Source organism: Lepidothrix coronata, unplaced genomic scaffold (genome assembly GCF_001604755.1).
Source record: "Lepidothrix coronata isolate B3197 unplaced genomic scaffold, Lepidothrix_coronata-1.0 Scaffold62, whole genome shotgun sequence".
Lineage (NCBI taxonomy): Eukaryota > Metazoa > Chordata > Aves > Passeriformes > Pipridae > Lepidothrix > Lepidothrix coronata.
In genome coordinates this window covers 2,730,725-2,752,889 of record NW_016690242.1, presented here as the reverse complement: position 1 = coordinate 2,752,889, position 22,165 = coordinate 2,730,725, and the positions used below count along the sequence as shown (strand labels likewise).

Here is a 22,165-nt window from a genome sequence, read left to right as displayed (position 1 = left end):
ATTTACTCATTTCCTTTAGCTTCAGGAAAATCAAGTACCACCAAAATGAGTCCTTAAACAGTTGCTGTGAATAGCCACACACATGCTAAGGGAGTGTATTCACACACAGATGTCGGTACACACAGGTAGGTAAATAGAATTACTTCCTGCTTATAATATTGATCTGTTCATTCCTCAAAATCAGAATGGTGTGGTGATCACTTGTGCTTTCAACATAGTGCCTGTTATTTTATACACAAACTGTCACATTGCCAATAGGTTTAGAAGGACAATATGGATTTCCATGTTTACACACTCAAAACTAGTGCTTTATTTTTCATTAATTCATCTCCTAACTTTGCTCTTATTTACTGTTCTTCCATGGTAGCTGATAGTTTCTTTAGGTTCTTCATCTGAACCCCTGCTTTAATGGAAGTGAATGATACCTGACAGTAAAAGCTGTCTAGGTTTTTTTTAAAAAACTGTCTAAATATCAATTGCCCCTCCACAAGAAGGACTTGTGTAAATATTTCCTTTGGATTTATTTTAGAAGGGTTAGGTGCTTCCCCTGACTCCTGCCACCAGTAATGTTAGAAAGTCTATAAACTTTAAATCAAAATGCAGTCTGAGTAGAACTAAAAAAAAAGTAATTCTGAGACACTGGCATCTTCTGCAACTACAGGGAACTTCTTTTACACCTTTTGTGTCCTCAGTTTAGCTCCAGGGCTTATGTGGACTTAAGAAGTTCCAATCTTTATGGTTGTACTAGGTCCTCACTTGGAAACACTGATGCTTTTTTCCTGGGACAGTTTATTCCATTCATTTGTCTATTTAAAGAAGTCTCCACAGATGCCCTAAGTTAATAAAACTTCTCCACTGAAAGGGATGAATGTGACAGAATTTTTTCCTGGGATAGAGATACTGAGACTTATCTGAATAAAACATTGTAATTGAGACCTACCAGGTTATCTACTACCTATCTAGCTGTCTACTTGTGTGGAAAGCTTTTCACAGATAGTTTCTTGTTTCTTTTTTTTTCTGTAAAAAACATTTAGAAATCTTTAAGAAATGTATTCCTATCCCAAAGATCTTTTCCCCTATACGAAACGTAAGGCCAGAACTACTTCTTTTCCCAAACTGCAGTATCTTGCAGTTGTTTTTGGCTTTGGCATAAACCAGCTCTTTCCCATGTAAAAACCTTCAAATTGCTGCTGCAAAAATGGAACTGACTGCTTGAATAACATGGCCACTGCTTTGACTTTCTGCAGTGGTGTCCTGCTTTCCATTCCTCTCTTGGAGACTTAGTCTCATCTGGCCTGTCATCACTTAAAAACTGAGTAAATAATATCTCCTCTCCAAACCACCTTCATTTTGCCAAAGATTCTGAACTTAATTGTCCTGTATTCAAATTTTTCCACAAAACAACCTCTGACTAATTTTTTCTTTGTTGTCTTTTAGGTACAGGTAGGCTCTTCCACAAAATTTTGTGAACACTTTTCACTATTTTTACCTTTAAATCGCCCCTTCAACTCATTACAAAATGTCTGGGGGGAAAAATAATAATAAAAAAGAAGATAATTTGGCCTGAATTAAACCTACTTACTTTTAGATAATATTATTTAAATTAGGAGACTGATTACATTGGGTTGCCTTCATCTGTCAGTGACAAGAAACAGTGATTACCATTAATATTATCATAGGCAATAGTAACATGAGCCTAGGGAAATAAAAGTGGGTATCTCACCTTCGTAATTCTAGACCTTGGTAAGCAGCTGGCACATGGTGGCTAATCCATATTTGCTATTATGGTCTTTCCACTCCAACTTGTCCTAACCCCATCTGTCTGAATCATAGCTGGTAATTGTCCTTATTAAAACTGAGTCATATTTGGGCTTGTCTTTGGGACTGCTCTGCAGAAGGGACTGGGAGCTGCTGTTGAAGTAATCTCAGTTCCAGAGATCTTCAGCAGAGTTTTGGCTCTTAAATAGCTTTTATTTCTTGTCCAAACTTAATGTTTTTGAACATACTGAACGCCTGTGAAGTTTAAATCCTTCCTATATTATATGAGAACAGTGAAAAAACCTAATAAATGCACATTTTGTAGTCTTACACAACTCAGAATTGACCTACCCTATGAAAGAAAACATGTAATGTTGAAGGAACTACTTTTCATTTCACACGGAAATATCAAATTTTTGTTCAGTTTTGGAAAGAAAAAGGTTATAAAGTTGAACCCAAGTCTCCAAGCTTCCAAGTTTCTATTAGTTCCAGATATTTTATGCCCTAGACATTTGTATAAGATATTTGTCTGGAATTTATACTGACTGGACAGAACAGTACTAAATTAGTATTCCTTTTTGTTTGATGCATTATATAGAAAAGTAGCTAAATCTTCCTTATTCTTCTGCTGAGATACAGAAGAAAAGAATGTATTTCTCAGACAGAGACATTAAATATGTGTTTACATGAGAATTTTATCATGTCTGGAATTTGGGGGAGAGGAGACAGAAATGGAAGAAATGTCACGGAAGCACCTGTGGTTACAACTACGTACATGTGTAACTACACTATCACTCTACTGGAAACAGACTTTCAGCAGTTTATTACATCCTCATGCTCTATCTTTATCCATTGTCCTTATTTTTAATTTTTTTTTTAGTAACAGATTAATTTGAGGCACAGCCATAATTAATAGGAAAGTATAATATACAGAAAGAGGGCTGGGTTTTGGCTGTAGGCATCACTAGCTCATTTTCTTATTGTTACCTCTCTTTGTAAACTATTCACCCCTTTTCAGTCTTTTTGGGTGAAATTTGATTGATGACTAAATATCATAATGACTTGAAGATCAAATTTCAAAATTCAGAAATCATTTCTCATCAGGAGGTTTAACGCAGATAGATTGCGTTCTGGAAAAGACCAGACTTGAATTTTCCACTAAGTCAAGGGTTTTCTTTTTCATTAAGGCCAGGAATCAGGATTTCCCATGAAGTTAGTGGTAAAATATCACAGCAGGTAAGCGTTTCCCCCATTAGCCAAACATTAAAATATTTATCCAGACTTTGAAGTTGCAATGGCATAAGAATGAATACCACTGCTGTCAGTAAGTTTTTGAGATGTGCTGCACACACTGCACTGAAGATGCCTATGCTTGGGCATACTTTTATGTTTCTGATGATGCACTCGGCAACATAACAAGTGGAAAGGCTGTGGTGTTGGCCAGTTCTTTCACTAGATGGCAATAAGCACCAGGTGCCTTTAGTGAGTGCCTATTGTGCTTTCCACAGTCAGAAAGTCACTTGACTTCAGACATATCCGCCTGCTGCAGTTTTACAACCACTTATGGTTTTTTGGGGTGCAATTCAGGTATCTGGTCCAATGATTCCTATTTCCCTAAAATTGTCTGAGCTCAGTCAAACAGAAGGCAAGCCCAAAACTGGGAAAATAACCTAATAGTTATTTCTAAATGGGTAACAGATTACATGCAAACAGGGATAATGTAGTAATCAATTGCTCTTAGACATAAGACTGGCTTTATTTTAGTGTTTGGCAACAAGTTTTAAACTAGGCAAGTTACACAAACAGCTTCAAATTCTACCTGTGTCTTTTTCCTATTGTTTTTGCTTTGTGATCAAGTGTCTGAGTGAAGTCTCTTTCAGTGAGGCTTCTGCCTGTTTCTTCTGTGCATTGTTTATGTGGTTGTTGCAATAAGGGATGCATTACTCCAGGGCTTTGGCCCATTTTGATGATCACAGCCTCCTGAGGGTGAGAAGGAGACAGTGTCTAAACATGCAGAAAAGTCATGACATTCCAGTAAGCATATCAGCCATTATACATACCAGATGCGTGCCAACTTCTCCTGGTGCATGACAGGAAAGCTAGGAGACTGGCTTATCTGATGTAATTTAAAAGATGTAATGCAAGTGGCTTTCATGATAGAGCTGAAGTTCTGCAAGGACAGCCATGACCATGTATTCCTGTGGTAGGGTACCATTTTATCTATGTGTACTCTAAGCATATGGCTATGTGGAGAATAAACTTTAAACATGTGAATCAACAAACCATTCACTGATCTGAAATTAGAAAGGAAGTAGGATATGAAACAGACATGAAATTGGACTAAAAAATCCTGACAACTCACAGTCCAAAAATAATTGATTTATCAGACTGCATTCTTTCCTCTATGCTGAGGGAAAATCTCCAGGAAATATATTTCTTGAAAGATCTTCCCCTGTTTCTGTCTGTGGCAGAAAAGAAACAGAAATAAGCTTTCTGGTGGCTTCCTCCCAGTCTCAAACTCTGCAGACAAAATTATTGAATCATATCTACATTCATTGTCTCCTTGCAGTTGGAGAAACCCTACTGCTGTGTTTTCACTCTTTTTACTCTTTGCAATGAGTGCAATATCCAGAGCTATCTATTGTATCTGAAAATGTGTGCCTATATTTTTTTAGCTAATCCATTTTCTGTATTTCTGAACATATAATGAACTTATTATACCTTCTGGGGGAGATAAAAACATTGCAGAAATATTTGATCTTTGATACTGCATCCTCTCTTTGCCCCTGAGAAAAACGAATGGTGGGACTCCAAGAAAAATAATTTTAATTATTTTTGTTTTATGAAGCCTGATTAATAAGTACGTAACAGTGGTGATCTTATTGCTATTATTTTAGACTTCTCGCTTTCCTATTAAAAATATCTTTGCAATTGGTTTCAGGACATTTATTTCATGGTGTTGGTAATGATGTTGATCAGACCCCAGAAGGGAGTGGGAGAATAGTTAGTCCTGCTTCAGTTGGTTACAGGCAAGAACACAGCTTCCATCTACTGAGATAGTCCAGGGCAAAGTTTTGTCTTATCCTTCTATTCCTCTCTTTCGAGCCCACTGTAATTATGGTGGACATTTGCATAGCACTCAGAACATGGAAAAGGCAGTGACAAATAACTAAAGTTTGAGCTCATTGAGCTTTGAATAACCAAAATTCATGAAATAAACTGACATAAATCTCAAAGGATTCAGCACTCACTTTGAATGTTTCCAAAATTAAATCCATTAATTAAAGTAATTTAACTTGAATTGGGAAGCAGTGCTGCAGCAATACAACTTCCAAAATGAACACAATTTAGTTGTGTAACTTGGTTTAATTAGATGATATTCTATGGCATTGTATTTATAGTAATGATGTTGTATGGTTTGACTGAAACAGCTGGTTTTTAATATGAAAGATAATATTTTCATTCCTTTCAGAATTATTTTTTCTCCAGAAAAGTTGCTACAAGAAATTACCCTTGCCAGTCTTAACATACAAAATGACAGAGCCCCACCAGATTTCTCTCTCCCTAAGTTTAGGTCTTCTGCTGCACAAAAAAAAAGTTGCAATAACCTTTTATTCCATCTTATTTATTAGCATCTCATTTTTAAAATGGTAATTACAGATGAATGAAAAGCATGAACAATTTAACTGACGATTAGCAGCATTTATATGCCAGAGAAAAAACCCCCCACAATATGCCAAAGAAAATTAAGTTTATCTGGCTTTTCCACTTGTCTTGCCAGTCATCCGCGAATTAATAACCACTGCCAGTTTCATGAAACAGTGTCAATCTTCATGATGACTGGCTGGTGTTGAAAGAAAAATGAGGATATAATTAGGTTTTATAGGTATTTTCTATTCAAAAGCAAGCACAGGAGGGGAAGGTAAGGCAAAAGAGTAGAAAACACTTACACCAGCTTTTAGTTAATAAAAAACCCCTATTATTTAGCTTATACTACCAAAGGAATTTGTCTATATCAAAATTCAGCATAATAGAGAACAATTTACCAAACAAATTGGGAACTGATTAATATAAAATATTAATATGAAATATCTTTAACAAGATCACTGAATCCCAGTCATTTAAAACTTCTTTGGTTTCAAAGCCTTTGTGAAATCAAATTAAATATTTCCTTCCTGTCATTTTCCATCCAGTGAACATTGAAACTTTGTGAACTACCATATCCTCTAAGTATTAAGGTAGGTTTACTCATACTAAGGGTTTTTTAAGTTTCACTGCTTATAAATCAAGGTGAGGTCTCAAGATTTTTTGGCTATGATAAACATTGGAAAGACTGTTCACTTTTCATCAATGCATCAAAAGGTTAACAGTTCTCGTGAGGAGGCAACTTCTGCCATTTGATACATATTTTAGGAAAGGGCTAATTACATGAACAACACAGTAATTATCTGAGTGAAGAAATGTTATTCCTTCCATTATGTTGAAATATATCTTTATTTTTCTGTTTCCAGCTTGTTGTTCCTTTCATTCAGTTTCATTCTAACAGGTCATTAGTACATTTAACCAAATGTCTGAAACTATTGTAAACTATTTCCAGTACAGTCACCATTATATAAATGGAGACTTTGAAAAGAGTACTCACTGTTGACGTAGGAATGCTTGACAACAAACAGATATTTCATGTATAATGATTTGTTATGATAAACCTAGTTACTGCCTTAGGGCATTAGTCTCTCAAATAGCACTGTGACTGAACTGTAGCAAGTGTTAAAATTTGGAAATTGCTCTATAGTTGTGTATTACATGTTACTGCAATAAAGACTAGAGTTTCCCAACAGTTCCAGCCAGCACAACATGTATGAAATCATCAGTTTAGATATTGCCTACCAAAACGATGCAGTGGCCTTGATAGTGTATTTATACTGATGTGTCAACTTGTAAGTTTCTGTGTAGGAACCAAATTTAACAAGTCTAAACTATTTTCATTAAAAACTTGCTCCATTTATAACTAAATACTTTACTGGCTAATCCTGAAAATTCTAGTTGAGTTCTGATTCTTCAACAGATAACCCAGGTCTGTCTGGGTAGGATTTATCTCCACCTAGCCTCAAGTATCTACCTTGGAATCCCCTTAAAAATGACACAGACCAAACTACTTTCATTTGAGTCGAGTGTACAGTGCTCATCATCCTAGAGCGCGTATCCAAATTATGCCAGATGAACCACAAGTTGGACTCGATGATCCTTGTGGGTCCCTTCCAACTCAGAATATTCTGTCATTCTGTGAAATTCTCGTGTCTTTTCTAGTTTAGCCAGAGGTACTCACATAGTAAGCCCCAGAAAGCGAAAGCAATGCAGGCTCAATTCCACACGGCTGAACATGTGTAATTCTAATGCTCCCAGTAGGTGCTGTGCCTATGGAAATGCCAGTCACTTGGAAAACACTTCTGTTGATATATAGCAAGTTCTGCTTATTCATGACTGAGAAAGAAGTTAAGCAGCTAAGAACTTACTAATGATCAAATCTGTTGAGTAACAAACTTCAGTATTTACATAATCACTTTCCATGAGACCTTGATCTGAAGGAAAAACCACAGAAAAAAAAAATCACTGGAAAGAGGACTGTGAATAATTATTTTTTTTTAAATTTTTTCTTCTTTTTTTTTTTTCTTTGCAGTAATTATCAGGGTAATAAAGTGAGTAAGAACTGGCTGTGAATGTAGTCTACCTTAGTAACGCCCTTGATATTGTCTCACATAGAATTCTCCTGAAGAAGCTGGCAGACCATGGCTTGGAGAGGTGCAGTCTTTCCTGGGTTAAAAACTGTCTGGATTTCTGGACCCAGAGGATGGTGGTGAATGGTGCCACATCCAGCTGGTGATCAGTCACAAGTGGGATTCCTCAAAGCTCAGTATTGGCATCAATCCTCTTTAATATCTTTGTCCATGATCTGGACAAGGGGATCGAGTGCACCCTCAGTAAGTTTGTGGATGACATCAAATTGGGTGGGAATGTTGATCTGCTGTAGGGTAGGAGGGCTCCACAAAGGGATCTGGACAGCCTGGATCAATGGGCTGAGACCTGCTATATGAGATTCAAGGGGCAGGTGCTGGGTCCTGCACTTTGGCTACAACAACCCCATGCAGTGCTACAGGCTGGGGGAAGAGTGACTGGAAAGTGTCCCAGAAGAAAAGGATATGGAGGCTCTGGTCGACAGCAGGCTGAACATGAGCCAGTGTGTGCCCAGGTGGCAAAGAAGGACAATGACATCCTGGCCCGTATCAAAAACAGTGTGGCCAGCAGGACTAGGGTAGTGATTGTCCCTCTGTAGTAAGCACTGGTAAGGCCACACCTCGAGTACTTCAGGGAAGACACTGAGGTCCTGGAATGTGTCCAGAGAAGGAAACAGAGCTGGGGAAGGGTCTGGAGAGTAAGTCATATAGAGACCATCTGAAGAAGCTGGAGTTGTTTAATCTGTAGAAGAGGAGGCTCAGGGAAAACCTTATAACTCTTTACAGCTCCTTCTATCTGAAAGGAGGTTGTAGCAAGGTGAGTGTCCCGAGCAACCAGTGACAGGACAAGAGGAAATGGCCTCAAGATGTGCCAGGGGATGTTCAGGTTGGACATCAGGAAGAATTTCTTAATGGAAAGGGTTGTCAAGCATTGGAATGGGCTGTGCAGGGAAGTGGTGGAGTCACCATCTCTGGAAGTGTTGAAGAAACCACTGGACGTGAAACTTACTGCTATGGTTTAGTTGGCATGATGGTGCTCGGTCAAGGGATGGACTCGATAATCTTGGAGACCTTTTCCAACCTTAATATTCTATTATTCTATTCTATTCTATTCTGTTCTATTTTATTCTATTCTATTCATGGTAAAAAGAAATTATCATCAGATGAGATGCTTGGCTTAGATTCTCACACAGATTCTGTCAAAACTGAAATAACAAAATACTAAAAGGATATCTAAACATGGGCTATGGCCTCATTCCTCACAGCGAACAAACATTTTATCTGGAGGTATAAAAAAAAGCAGTATACAAATGTGTGTCAAATAATTCAAGCATCAGCCTCCTTTAACACTGACCAGCTGTGGGGAAGAAGCAGTTGAAAGCATAAGATTGTCAAGGAGAGAATTTAAGGTTGGTTTTAGAGTTGTTTTCACTTGAAGGTGCTAAGAATATTCAGTGTGGGAAATTTCACATATTGTGGTTGCTTTTGGGTTGTTTTCTGTCTTCCCTGAGAAGTGGAGTTGCTGCAGAAGATAACAAGATTTTGTGAAGAGACTTAAAACATTCTTTACAAACCTAGGCCTCTTGGGGGGGGGGGGGGGGGGGGTAGATGTAAGAAGCTTGAAGGTTGTAAAACACAGTCTTGTGGAGTAAAGCACGCCAGGTCCCTTGTTATGTAGAGGCCAGGAACATCCCCCCTCCCTTGCACCTTTTTGCCCCTGCTAAGTTTGGACTAGCTTAGCAGTGTAATGTCCCTGTCTACCAGGAAAATGATGGAATAAATCTATTTTTCAAACTGCAGCAGTGGATTTCAGTCGCTTTGGTTACCTGTGTATATTCAGTTTGTACACCTGTACTTAGCCTGTATAGCAAGTTGGGAAGGTTACTTGGGGAGAATTTTCCTAATTTCAGAAGACCAGCATAGATCCATGAAATTTGTTCTAACATTTGCTGATTTTCATTTGTATTTTGTTTCTCAGCACAGTACTTCACATATATCTTCACTGAATTTCATCTAGCTGCTTTTGAACCATGTCATGAATTTTGCCAGATGAAACCTTTTTAAATCATGCTCTTCTTTCCATTATCTGAGTTGCTGATGAAAATATAATCACTTGTGGCTCTAGTTGGGACCTTTGTGGAGTCTCACATAAGGCAGTCTTCCAGTTTGAAATCGAACTCCTCTACAAACTGCTTTCTTTGCATCTGTTTTTATGGTTGTTCAACTCAGATCTCTTTGCTACATGGTGCACACTTCTGCTTAGGTCCAAATGTATAAGGTCTGCTACTGACACATTTCCAGCTAAACTATTTACTCTGTAAAGAAAGAAGTTGTTTTGACTGTGTTTGATTTTGAAGAACACATTTAAGATCTTGATTTACCACCTTAGTATTCTCTAAATACTTGTAACTTGATTGTTTAACAGTTCCATTTAATCAGATGACTAGCTGGCAGACTGTATTTTGCTCTCAAACATTCTCAAGGTGGCATCTAATTATGACAAGAAAATGCTAACATAGGTGCCACTGTCTGCATGGATTGAAACAGGTCATGCTGTAACTAGACCAGCTACTACTGAGTAAGCTTCCCTGGACATCTGCTGGTGGCTCTGATGGGTGCCCTGCTGCATTATGCAGATCTACCTCTTTTTTTGGAAACCAGCTCGGGGATCTCCAACATGGTTGTCTCCTACTGGAGAATCTGCCTCCCTGAGTCCAGCAAGAACACTGGTGCACAGCCCTGACCACATAAGGAGTCCCTATCAAGAAGCACACATGAACAATAAAATGAAAAATACAGTAGAATAGTGTAGTGATAGGAGCTGGTCAATGCAAGAGCAGCCTCAGCAACTGTTCCTTAGACACGGTCTTTGTGAGTAAAAAACAGTTTTAAACACTGAACACAAAAAAACCTTTCATTCACAACTGCATTCACAGTTCAGCACAGATTCCAGTACACCATACACTTTGCAGGAAGACCAGTTTGGGGAAAAAATATTCTCCTGAGGTCAACTAAACTATAGAACCCAGAGGAAACAAGGCAAATAACTAAATTATCTCCAAAACATTTTCAAATCATTCAGTTTCCTTAGGTGATGGGCGTACTGATAGTTGATGATGTGCTATACCAAATGAAAACATCTGAAAATTACCCTGGTTATCTGCTATGGCCTGAAGGTAGTCTTTTAGACACTGTGACATTTCCCAGAAAAGTAAACAAGGGAATTCCAAATGGCTGACACATTTTTAATGGAGAACATGTCTCTGAACACAGCTGACTTCAGCATCCCAGAGAAATGTTACAAAACATCTGCCTTTTTTCCCTGCAGACACAGTATCCTTACTAATATTTTATTAAAAGCCTTCCTTTCCATATGCAGAAATATGATCTATGTCTTAAAGGGGATTTTCTGTTTTCCTTGCTGCCAAAGAACTTATGTAGCTTTGCAAGTATGCAACAGGTCAGTAAAGCACTAATAGTTTATTTAGCGTGCGCACGGTAAATATCTAAGGTTTCCTTTCGCACATGTTTTACTTGCTTTTCTGAATGATATTTGAGTAAAAAGGGCATGGTTTCATATGTTTTAGAGGACAAAAACATTTAAAGATCTCTGTAGAATCCCTAAAGTACTGATTGTGGTGTATTGCAGACCTCCGTGTTACTGTAACAGCTTGGAGAATGGATCTCCTGTGAACTGCTCATTGTCATTAGGTGGCACTGTACAGCAATGCTGACAGTTTTAAGACTTCCTTAGCTCGAAAGGGACATTTCGATTATCTAATCTGACTTCCTACATACTGTAGGCTATAGAAATCCAACAAGGAGTTCATGCCTCACTCCAAAAGTGTGCTTCAATAAAAGCATATTTTTAGATATAGGTTTTGACCTCAAGAAAAATTAAAACAAACAAACAATACTAATTTCCTTTTCTGATAGCCGAAAACAGTTTGTGTTCCAGATCTTGATCTCTTTGTTAAATAAATTGGGCCTCTTAAACGCAACCGAGACAAAATATCTGTTTAAATTCAGAGTAAGCAAAAGGATGCATGTTCCTACCACTGCAGTAAAGAAGACCAGCATTAAATTCAGCATGACATTCTTATTTAAGTGTCTTCCTATGGCAGCACCTGTCTCAGAATGGATCATTTGCTTTTTATTAATGCTGGTACTCTTATGCCCCTACAATTTCAGTTTAATTTAAACCACTGTTACTTTTGACTGACTTTATCATCTCCTGCCTGTCCTTTCTGCCAGCAGCCTATTTTCTACTAGCTATGTAGGAGGTTGTGGCATGTCAATTTTTTAATTTAATTCCCCCAAGTGTGGTTGCACACAATTTTCACTCTTCATAATGGCATGAGGAAGTGACTTTGTGCTTTCCATCTAAAACTCTGAAGCTTCATACAAAAAAGTAGATGAAGTTGTGTATATGCTTTTATATATTGCTGTTTTATATATGCAGCCGAGGCCCTGTCTTTACATTACTGCATTACAAGAGTGTAAGATGCGTGCTAAAATGTCTTCAGTTTAGTAATAAATTCAGACCTTTCTGTACTTACTGCCAGTCTCCAACAAACAATTCTTGTGAAAGTAGGTTAGGAGTGCTTATGGATACAGTTATAGTAGGAAATTTGAAGAGTTTGTTCCTTGGGTAGCAGATGACAAGCCAGTGGGACACCACAGGCTCCAAAGCTCAGTAGCAGCCAGAACAACCTCCAGCCTTAGCCTCATATGACTGCCTAAGCCAGCCTTGATGTCCAGACCTCAGAGGTGCTTCAGAAAATGGCTTTTGGGTGCAACAATAACCAAAAGGCACTTGCTGGTGTGAGCAGAAAAAAAGACTGTATCAATTCTTTCCATACTCAAGAAAGAGCTTTGGTATGTATCTATACATAAACAAGATCTATCAGTGAAATCAAACCTCATGATAAACCAGTTCTTCCTAAATTGAGGTAAGCTGTAAAAACAGTCAAAATAAATAGTCAATGTTTTACAATAGACATGTTTTTAAAAATACTTTTAAAAGCAATTTCAAAATGGAAAGATCAAGGTATGTCCTTCCAGAATGATAAGACCCAGAATATTTCCAGAGTTCTGGGCTTTTCTTTTTTCAACCAGAAATTAATTTTGACAAAACTGACATGTATCGAAATATAATTATATTGCCTGTTTTGAAGTGCTTTGTTAAGTCACCACCTCATCTTACTTTTTTTTCCTGAATATTTTAGAGCTTTCATGTTGGGTTAACCAGCTTGTATGATCTTCTTACATACAAAATGAAGAATCATCTTTGGTTCTCTACCCAGAAGAGATGAGAGGGGTTCCTCCCACCGGTGATTAGCAAGGGAAATGAAAAGACTTTGAGTTACATTTTTCATTTCTTCCTGTGCCTTTTCCAGAGCCACAGTCTATTTTTATATTAAGTCCCTGTGGGTATCTCTGAGCTAAGCAAATACACATTCAGAGCTTGCTTATCGTCAGTAATGAAGTAAAGGTCAATCTTTATATGAAGCCAGTGTTTGTGACTGTCAGAAAGAAAAAGGGCTTGTAGCATTTAACATCAAAAGTAAGAGATGGCAAATAAAAAGGTGTGTTAGTAACAAACACTCATTCTTTCAATGGAATTAAAAATGGAGAACTTGTGAGAGCCAAATCAGACTCTCTGTGTTGTCTGTGTGATACCTAGTTCTGGAAAAGCACCCCACCCAAGGCTCTGGTATTTTCTGGCGAGGTTCCACTCACAAAACGAAAATGCAACAAGTGGGCTGGAGGAAGTATCTGTCAGCGTTTCTCAAGTAATTAACGCTGAAAACATAACATGAGAAAAATAATGTCTGGTAAAAAAAAAGAACTCATCTAGATCATCCTTGTGATACAGAATCTTATAGTGACCCAGTGCATTTACTGTTTCCATTAATGATGCTGGTCTCATTAGAAATAAAGGAATAAAACTGGCTGATGACACAAAGTGTAAGATACTGGGAATATAGATGAACGTCAGAGTATTCTGCTGCAGGGACTAGATGACCTGAAGGGCAAAAATAATAGAAACAATACATGTTACAATGACATGAATTTAAGAGTAAAAATTTTTACTGCAAGTGGGAGAAGCTCACTAGCTTAGAACAGCAAACACAAAAAGATCAAGATACAGGAGTTCATCATAAGATAATCAACATTCATAAATATGATATAGTATGAAAAAAGCGAACGTGATAATAGAATGTATCAAGAAAGGTCTTGATAGAGAGCCAGAGCCAGAGAAGTGATGGCACATACAATTTCAAAAGCAGAAAGCTGGGTGGAAAGAGAGGCAGAGAAAATGTGAATATTGAAAAATATAAGCTTACAATAATGAAAACAGCTCTGCAAGAAATATAGACACAAAACCAACTGATATAGATGGGAAGAGTCATTCTATTGAACTCAGTGGAAGATGGGTTAATCTCCAGTCTTCTGGATGTGGCCTGGAAAGAAAAATCTCCATATCATGTGTTGTAATTAAAAATACCTCTTTTTGTTATTTTAACCCAAAGGCCACTTAAGTCACAGTATTCTAATATGACATGTAGGCTATTCACTTAGTCTTTCTGTTAATCTGACTCAAAAAGTTTCTGAAAATGATGTCCTGGAATGCATCATGGTATTTATAATCACTCCTGTTCTTTGTTTTAGCACTTGTAATTTGTCAAGCAAGAGCAAAGTGTAGAACAAAAGATCCCTAGCACTTCCACAGCATATTGACTGACCTTTATGTCTACTTTTGCTATTTATATTGGCAGTGAAGTATGCAGAACAAAAACAGGCAGGAAAACTTCTGATTTTTAGGAAAACCCTTTTTAAAATTGTAATTATGTTAAAGTCACTTCTTATGTTATCCCTTCAACTTAAAATTTACCTGGTAATTTTCCATTTGTAAATGTAGAAGTTATTTGGTTTTGTGGTTTTTATTTTGGTACAAATTGCCATATTGGTCAAGTAAACATTTGCTAGAATGGAATAGGAAATCATTGGCAGTTTTATTTTCTCGGGCCAGAATAGAGCAGAGTACAGTCTTTTCAAGCAAAGAGTAATGGAGTAATCTAGCGAAGTGTAAAGAATTTCATAATCGTTATCCCATATTGTTGTGCTTTACTTGCCCTCTAGAAAGATATAAAGAAGAAAGAAAAAAACTAGAAAAACCAGAAAGTCATAAAGTTCATTTTTCCACTTACGCTAATTAATATCTATTAGCACCACTAAAAATTTTAAATAATTTCTAGGTGAATAAGGTTATAATTACTTTTATCTAAATAACTTGTGTTTAGCTTGTGTTTCATTGTAATTTTCAGTCAGTGATGCTAAGTAACAGTCATGGTTTCATTAAAGAGAAATACCAGTGAACATCACCATAAACTTCATTTCCTCTTTTTGCTATTTTACTTTTTGTTTTCATTTTCAAACTGATGATATTTGCTTTGAAAAATAAGTTAGGTGATACATATCTTTTCTTACTTTAAACTTCTTCCACAGCAAAGAAATGAGCATTCATTGCAGTGAGCAAACTGACCACAGCAGTTGTGAAACTGAGCCCTCCTCACTGCTACTGCACTTTATGAATTTGTATATAGCAAGAAAACAAGGGAAAAGGTAAGTCTCCAGACTCTGCAGTCTGTAAGAGGTGAGTGCCAAAGGCATACTGGAAAGCAGAGCAAAAGCTGACTGCATTACTTTGACAAACATCTGGGGCAATAGGGAGTAATCTGATTGGTTATAAGTATGGATGAGGAGGAAAGGAAGAATGAAAGGAAATTTTACCTCTTTATATCTAGCTTTAAGAAATGTCTTAGTCCTCTCTTAGTGTTATCTAGCCCTGTGTACAACCACAGCAGATTTAACAGGGGTGGATAAAGAAACAGCCCCTACAATGGAAGAGAATGTTATACACAAACAATCAGCTTTAGGCTGTAGCCTGTGCAATGAACAAACTGAGAAGCTGTGAAGGAAAATTCGTTGCACTCTCAGCAAGCCAGTTTGTTCTTATTCCTACAGGGTGTTAACTTTTAGCCTTGAAATGTGTCTAGATGGCTGACACGGTCAGAAATGGGAGCTTGAGACAAAGATTACTAGAGAAGCCCTCCGATGTGCAGAGAGGACTCCCTTGTACTCTAAATTCCTCAGAGAGGAGTCTAGGTGCAGCTGGATTCAATCTTAGACCCAGATTTTGTCAACATTTTATGTCCAAAGGATTATATAAGTGTAATTAAACATTTATACTTTGTCCTTTGGATTAAGGATGGCAAACCAGGTATATTTATATTAAAATAAATTATTTATTATGATAATGATTAGACTAAAAGTTCTTAATCAGAATTATTTGCTACACAATATATGTAGCTATAACAACTAGTATAGTGCACTGTTTTTGAAGCAATATTGAAGACATTATATTAAAGGTAGCAAAACCAATTATTAAGTAGAGATTGATGTTACTCCCCTATATCAATGACCATAGGAAAATCTCTTTCTCTCAGCCTTGAGGAGTAACCTTAAGGGGCATCCCCACTCAAGGGAAGAATCTCCACACACACTCTGAGAAGGGGTATATTAGGAGAACTTAGCATTAAAAAGTGGGACTGGATTTTTATAGTATAAAGTGATGGACTGACAGTCATACTTTCCTGGGCCAGCTGTGTGAGCTCAGCATCTTAACAGAAGTTATCAGTAGTGTCAGTTGTCGGTTCCTTTATCACGTGCTTTACCAGGTCTGCTGTATCTCCACCTTACTATCACGATGTTAAACCTTGGAATTGTCAGGCTGGTTTCACCATTATTCAGCATCAAAAGCAGCAAGTCAACTCTTTCTCCATTCACCACTGACAGCTTGCAAATAGGGTGTTGTTTGAAGTGTGTTATCCCCATTCCAGACAGAATATTCTGCTATAGTGGCTTACAGTTTAATTGCTTTAATTTGCACATTTAATTCTGAAAGAACGATTCATTGCAAATTTATATGTCTCTAGGGCTGTCAGTTCTGTCCTTATTTTTAATGAATATACAATATTGATGTAGCTGCAACGTTTTCTGCTCTTATGAGATTTCAGTAGATTATGGAAGTATTCTCATTTTAAATCACTTTTTAGATCTAGGTGAATAATACACAATAAGTCCTTTATTATGGAATTTAAACTCCTTCTGATCATATGGGTATTAGGCTGCTATTTTCTCAAGCATTCACTTTCAAAAAGTCATGCAGTAGTTGATACGAATATATGTATTCTGTGCCTCTATTGGATGGCCAAAATGCTGGTTAGTATCTATGCTACAAGCCATTTAAGCTTCTATTTTGTTTTGGGCATATGTCAAGTTTCAGGTATGAATGTTTATAGGTTTGGAGGTTGTGGTTTTTGTATGCGCTCCAGCCAGACCTTGTCAGCCGAGTCCCTCAGTAATACTGCAAACAGCAGGTTATATCCATAAGCATGTTCAGAGAGAGAGAGCATAAAAGTAGTTGGAGCACAACAGAAAGCTCTGTTCCTCACACACCCACCAGCACTCTTGCAGCTCCTCCTTTTGCCTCTGCTGCTTTGATCAATGGCCAAGCCATCTATTGTGCAAAAGTTTAGAGGCTTAAGGCTTTCATTTTTTTCTTTCCTGGGTTCTCTAATTTACAGCACTAGAAGTCCAAAAGAATTTCAGAAGCTTTAGCACAGTTTTTTCACACCCACATCTGTGTAATACATAGAAACCTGAGATTCTTGTCTGTGTGTGATGAAAGTTATGAGCTTGCATATAATGAAGGGAACCCCAAAAGCTACTATAACCATTCATAAATATGACCTTACTTAAAAATAACTTACTTTTCTAAATGTCAATGCACATTGCCACGGAAGCTGAATAATTAGAAAGGATTTTTTTAATAACAGCTTTCACTTCATAATGAATTTATTATTTATGTTTTTTCTACACATTGATATGTCTGTGCTAATAAGATAATTTCATTAGGATTCATGTGCTAGGACCACCACCTCTTAGAAATTTACAGTATAGTGATTTTGTGTGAGACAGGCTATGAAAGAACTGAAAAGCCTCATTCAGATGCCAAATATCTGATTCCAGAACTGAATTCCACACTTTTTCGGCAGTCTTTTAAACAGTATTTGCCACTTTGAAACAGGATCTTTTCATCTTGTATCTATGGATTGAGGCAGGTAGTGAAAAGCTCAATGTGTGTGAAAAAGAAGCACTTATGTTAAGCCTGATTTAAAATAATACGCATTGTATTGTCATGATGTTCAGTGTGTTCCCAGCTCATTTCTAAATAGAATTATTTTTAATAACTACATGAATATGTACAATCTGTCAATTTTGTTACCTAATAATAATTTTAAAAAGCCAAACAAAACAAATAAAAAGCCCAAAACCAGAGTGAATTCTCTTTTCTATTGTTTTTGAGATTAAACACTTAAACTTTAGCCAGCATTGTTGCCATTCTGTGGATTGTTTCCATTCTTGATCCAAGATCCCAGGTGGAAATGTACAAAACTCAGCCTGGATGCTCTGTATCTGCCTAATTTCCTGCATCTTGTCATGTTGTTGTTTAAGGACCAACATATTTCCTGGCTCAGTTAGCATGGGGTTTACAAAGCAGCTACATATAACAACAGCCTGCTCTAGGGGCTACATCTAAGCTGCTGAGAAATCCTTCTTCATTATACTATTAAAATAGTATAACACTTTGACGGCAAGAAATTTCACAAGCTATCTCCTTTGCAATGTACTTGTTCAAATTTTCGTGCTGCTGTTCTGAAACTTAATGTCACTCATATCAGGCATCTTGGAGATTTTATTTTATTCTTTTCCTTTGGTTAAAATGCTCTTTTTCTCTGACTCTGGTGTCAAAATATATCAGTATAGCTAAAAATTGGTAGTTTAAATGTAGAGGGAAAGCAGAGGTATTTTCAAGTTAAGTGACTGCTGTGATTCCTTATACTGAATCCTCAGTCATCCTGTATCAACGACGTACCACAGAAATGTTTTATAATTTGAATCTTCTGTATTCCAAAAATGTTAGTTTGCTACAGCAAGCCCAATAATATCTGTCAAAGGATGTGGCATGATCCATGCTGGCTGAACTGAATACCGAGGAGGCAGATATTTAGGGATAAATGAGAATGAAATAGAGGCAGCATATAAAGAAGTTCATAGGTGATATTGTAAGGACTGAATGAGACGGATTGGATTAGCAGAGATAGTAAATGACAAAAAACTTCTCCAAATGTGAAAGGATGCATGAATTATTGTTTTCTAATAAAGCTATTAGACAACATGCAACTACATTACAGGGAAATTAACTCACAGGTGATCTGGTGATGAGAGGGAGATGTAGAATGTAAAGTTATTTCTTTTCTTCACACAAACTATAATATGCTTTTCTTTTCTCTGAGCACTTCTTTCACTGGACTTCAATACAAAAGGGTGGTGGCCCCACAAGGGGCCTGTAAGAAAAGGCAAAATTCAAGGAGAAATTAAGGTTTGAAGCTCAGTCACTTTAGCTTTAGATTTAGAAGTTAAGGGTACTAGAAAAAATAGGATAAATGGAATAGGTAGAAAGCTGTGGAATATGAAGGAATTGTAATTCCACAAATGAAAAACTAAATTAAAAGTCTCCATTTTTATTCCAAATTGATGTCGTATGGTGACAAAACTTGTTCTTAATAGTAAAAATAATCTGCTATGACAAGAAGGAAATTCTCCACTACTGAATAATGCATCCTGTTTATCAGTTGTCATTACAGCCTCCTGAACAAAACACTAAGGAAACTTTTATCTTTGAGACTTAATGCTTAAAAGATACATTAGTGTGCTATCAGTATAAATAAAGAAAAAAAGTACATTTATTAATTTTTTTGCTTTCTCTTCCCTAGACATCCTGACCACAATTACAGTGTACTTCTCTAAAATTCAGATCTCTCTGAAGCAAGTAGGAGCTGTCACCCCATTCTTGTTCAGCTGCTGTTGATGGATATGAGTGCCATTCACAAACTGTTGGGCAAAGTATACAGCAATAAAGAATATGAAACTTTTGTCAGGTGCTGCATTTTCATATGAGCTGAGTATTTCTGTATTTCACTACGACCAACTAGCCTGCACGGCATCATTCATAGAAAAGGAAGTCCGAGTCTGATCCCTCAGAGTCAGCTCAGTAATGTACTGGGGGCTCAAAAAATTAAGTTCTGAAAGGCAAAACCAGTAAGCATCGTGGTGCAAGGTCTGGAGGGAGAAGACAAGGACTGAGATGTAGGTACATCTGGGCACCAAGAGGCTGCCTCTTGTGCTGGAGGGCAGGGGGACGGGAGGCATGTGGGGAAGGATCTGGCAACCCCTGGGACTGTTGTTCCCTGTGGGTTCAGCGTGTCCTTGGCCCCAGGTTTGCATTTGGCAAAGGCTGTATCAGGCAGAGCAGCACCACCACTAATTAATTCACCAGATTTACGCTACAGACGTGACATCTACCATCTTGGGCACTTTTTAATTGGAATTCATATTGGAATTTTTAAAACAGTTTCCCTAAAGAGTTTTCCCGTTGTTTATACAGTATCTGCTAAAAAGAACTGTGGGTACAACATCTTTAATATGTGGCTGATTCTTGTTGAATGTTCATTTTCTGTTTGCAGTAAACGTTTGCTTACCTGTTGTGCTGAATCACATTGCATCCCCCAAATGAGCTGTCACTTTGACTGCTGTAAGAATTGAAATCGACTTAGCTATGTATGTTACTCAAACATTGCATGCAACACCATATTCCTTGTAGTACTTAATGTGTCTCACTTAAAAGCAGATTAGACACCTCTACACTGTGATGCCACACAGACAATTTGTCAGTACTAATGAAGCTTTGTAAAGTGGCAATTTTATCTATTAAATACAGGTACTTCTTATATTTGTCTCTTTTTAGGGGTGACGAGAGCCCACAGCTAATGCTATGTCATTAAATGCAGAGAGAGGAATGGAGTTATTTGGTCATACAGAATAATAATTATGCTACTCTCTGCTGCTCAGTAGAAGCCAGGTTGGTTGTGCAATCACTGTGCCATGGATAGATGGTTGCACATGGTAGGCTGGAATCATGAAAGCTGTAAGGCAGAAATACTAATTGATAATGTAAATGGGAACTGCAATCAGCTCTTCTAAAAGTGAAATGTATTTTAGCTGTGAGAATTTTGGCAGAAGAAGACAATTTTTTGTAAATAAATTTTTGTTATAAAAAAGGTGAAGTTCACTGGCATTTCATAGAATCAAAGAATGTTTTTTTGTTGGAAGAGATCTTTAAAAGTCATCTAGTCTAACACCCCTGCAATGAGCCAGGACCCCTTCAACCAGATCAGGATGTTCAGAGCCTTGTCCAGCCTGACCTTGAATGTTCTCAGGAATGAGGCATCCATCACCCCTCTGGGCAAACTATTGCAGTGTTTCACCACCCTCATTGTAAAAAACTTGGCCTTATGTCTAGTCTAAATCTACCCTTTTTTAGCTTAGAACCATTACCCTTTGTTCTTTAGAAACAGGCCTTGCTAAAATATTTGTCTCCATCTGTCTTACAGGTTGTGTTTAAGTACCAAAAGGTTACAATAAGGTCACTTCAGAGCCTTCCCTTCTCTAGGCTGAACAACCCCAACTCTCTCAGGAGGTGTTCCATCCCTCTGATCATCTCTGTGACCCTTCTCTGGATATGCACGTATAGGTCAATGCCCTTCCTGTGCTGGGCACCCCAGAGCTGGATGCAGTGCTCCAGGTGGGGTCTCACCAGAGCAGAGTAGAGGGACAGAATCACCTCCCTTGACTTGTAGGCCATGCTGGTTTTGAGGCAGCTCAGGATGCAGTTGTCTTTTTCAGTTTTGAGCACATGTTGTCAGCTCATGTCTAGCTTTAAATTAACTTTTAATAATAGCTTTTAATTTACCTTACAAAGGTTTTTCAGCTCTAGAATAATGTTGGGTTATAAGTCAGATATATACACCAAAAAAACAAGAAGCACGTTGAGGCTCCTCTGCCTACGATACTCACTCTGGTCCAAAAGAGGAATTTGAAATAGGGTCTCTTCCAAAGGAGCACACCAACCACTGCTGACTTGGATTGACTTGATCTAATTCTTTCAGTTTCTGAAAGATCTAACTTGAAATTTAACATGAAGAGAGTTTGGTTTTGTGTGGTTAGAACTCTATGTTTTTCAGTAAAAGCAATTTCTTATCATAGAATCACAAAATCAACCAGGTTGGAAAAGACCTCTGAGATCATCAAGTCCAACCCTTGATCCAACACCACTATGGTTACTAGACCATGGCACTAAGTGCTACATCCAATCTCATCTTAAAAACCTTCAGGGACAGAGAATCCACCACCTCCCAGGGCAGCCCATTCCAATGTGTGATTACTCTCTTACTATTCAGACAGTGCCTAAGAAATTTTATATTAAATATTTCTAAAGATTCTCAGAGATTTTCCTGCCATCAAAAGTTCAGAACTATGCATAATTGTTTAATATAATCAGAAAGTCCTTTCAGGATCTCAGGTTCATTTCAGATTAGATCAAGTCCCTAGATCTTAACTTTTCTATGAGACTACAATTTATTTTCAACAAAAGCATTCCCAGGAACTGTTTTTTCACAAGAGTTTTTTTACCTTGCACTTTCATT

The 22,165-nt window shown here is 37.4% G+C and overlaps 1 long non-coding RNA gene across 1 annotated transcript; it reads left to right on the top strand.

Moving 5' to 3' along the window:
• The first annotated feature begins 5,636 nt into the window (after positions 1-5,636).
• Positions 5,637-19,586, top strand: LOC108498680. The gene is made up of 3 exons (XR_001875268.1): positions 5,637-5,996; positions 15,003-15,119; positions 19,397-19,586. It is a non-coding gene; the product is annotated as an uncharacterized LOC108498680 (long non-coding RNA).
• The last annotated feature ends 2,579 nt before the right edge of the window (positions 19,587-22,165 follow it).